This window comes from Silene latifolia, chromosome 11, assembly GCF_048544455.1.
Source record: "Silene latifolia isolate original U9 population chromosome 11, ASM4854445v1, whole genome shotgun sequence".
Taxonomy (NCBI): domain Eukaryota; kingdom Viridiplantae; phylum Streptophyta; class Magnoliopsida; order Caryophyllales; family Caryophyllaceae; genus Silene; species Silene latifolia.
In genome coordinates, this window is record NC_133536.1 from 52,956,476 (window position 1) to 52,958,164 (window position 1,689).

At 40.1% G+C, this 1,689-nt stretch overlaps 1 non-coding gene across 1 annotated transcript; it reads left to right on the forward strand.

Moving 5' to 3' along the window:
• The first annotated feature begins 256 nt into the window (after positions 1-256).
• LOC141616322 (small nucleolar RNA R71) lies at positions 257-363 on the forward strand. Its single transcript, XR_012530678.1, has one exon. It is a non-coding gene; the product is annotated as a small nucleolar RNA R71 (small nucleolar RNA).
• The last annotated feature ends 1,326 nt before the right edge of the window (positions 364-1,689 follow it).

Here is a 1,689-nt window from a genome sequence, read left to right on the forward strand (position 1 = left end):
ACTTCAAATTGATTGTGTCAATATGAGCACTAAGTTGAGCACCCAATTGAGTAACGGAGTCCACTTCATGCTTTCCTCCTCTAGTAGCCTTGCGAGGTCTACTATATTGTGAGTTATGGACCGCCATTTCCTCAATCTTGTTCCATGTTTGATTGTCATCAACTTCGTTGAACATTCCATTTGATCCATGTTGAGAATGTTCCTTGAATCCTCATATAAACCGTTCCAAAATTGTTGTACCAAGAACCATTCGCTAAGTCCATGGTGAGGACATGAGCGACAAATTCCCTTGAACCGCTCCCAAGCTTCATACAAAGATTCTTCATCCCTTTGCTTAAAACCCGTAATTTGAGCTCTTAGCATGTTAGTCTTTTCCGGTGGGTAGAATTTTTTGTAGAAAGTTAGAGCCAACTTCTTCCAAGAATCTATTCCGAGAGTGGCCTTGTCAAGGCCCTTCAACCATTGTTTCGCGGTGCCGATTAGAGAAAAAGGAAATAAGACCCATCGAATTTGGTCTTGAGTCACACCGGTTTGAGAGATTGCATCACAATAGTCGCAAAAGGTTTCCATATGAGAATGAGGGTCTTTACTAGGCATCCCTCCAAATTGGCTCCTTTCGACTAATTGGATAAAGGCGGATTTGGCAATAAAATTTCCGGTTAGATGTTGTGGTGTAGGAGTACCATTGGGTAGGTTCTCCTCGATGGGTACGGAATGTGACGAGAATTTAGGCATTGTAGGTTGATTTTGTGGGGTATTGTGTAATGGGTTCTCCTCCTTCTATTGCGAAAGGGTTGATGAACTCAATAGTTGGTTGAACAACTTCACTAATACCTCTCAAATTCCTCCTAGCAAATCTCCTATTGTTCGTCAAGGTTCTTTCAATTTCACGGTCAAAGAGTAACAAATCACCTTGTGACCTTCTAGACATGCAAAATATCAAACAACTCGAAAACAATTAGAACAAACCTTGAGGAGTTTTACTTCCCCAAGGCGAAGAAAGACACAACTAATAACAATAAAAGGAAATCTAAATCAAGTAAACACCGTCCCCGGCAACGGCGCCATTTTTGATCCGTCCGTTTCGTGTTCACAATTAAAGGTGTGGTCGTTGGGTCACGTCCGAATCAAAACACAATTTATAGCTTCACAAACAACTCTACAATTAGTAAAGAGGCAAGTAAAGGTCGGATCCCAAGGGACGGGTATTGAAATGAGATTTCTATTGAAACTAGTGGTGTCTTAGGGGTGTCACAATTTGGGTTGATGTAGAAGGTCACTAACTAAAATAGCAATGAAAATAAACAAGCAAGATGAATTAAAAGGGGTGTAAACAATTGATTAAAAAGCACTAGGGTGTCATGGGATCATAGGGGAATCATGGGAATTGATCATACAAACATGTTCTCAAATTATAAGCAAGCAATTATTGTTGTGATGGATTGAGTTGGGTTATATCTTACAATCCTAGGAAAGTTTGGGTTCCGGAGCCGAATCGATTAGATTGTACAACACCTATAAGTCGACTTAATCTTCCCTACTCAACAACATGCATGGTCTAATGAGACTCGAGTTGGGTTATGTCTTACAAGTCTCATTGAAAAGATAGGAGATGGTGGTAAATGCAAGGATTTATAGGCTTAGCATTTCATCAAATATAACATGTGCATGAGTTGAGATCAAGACAAG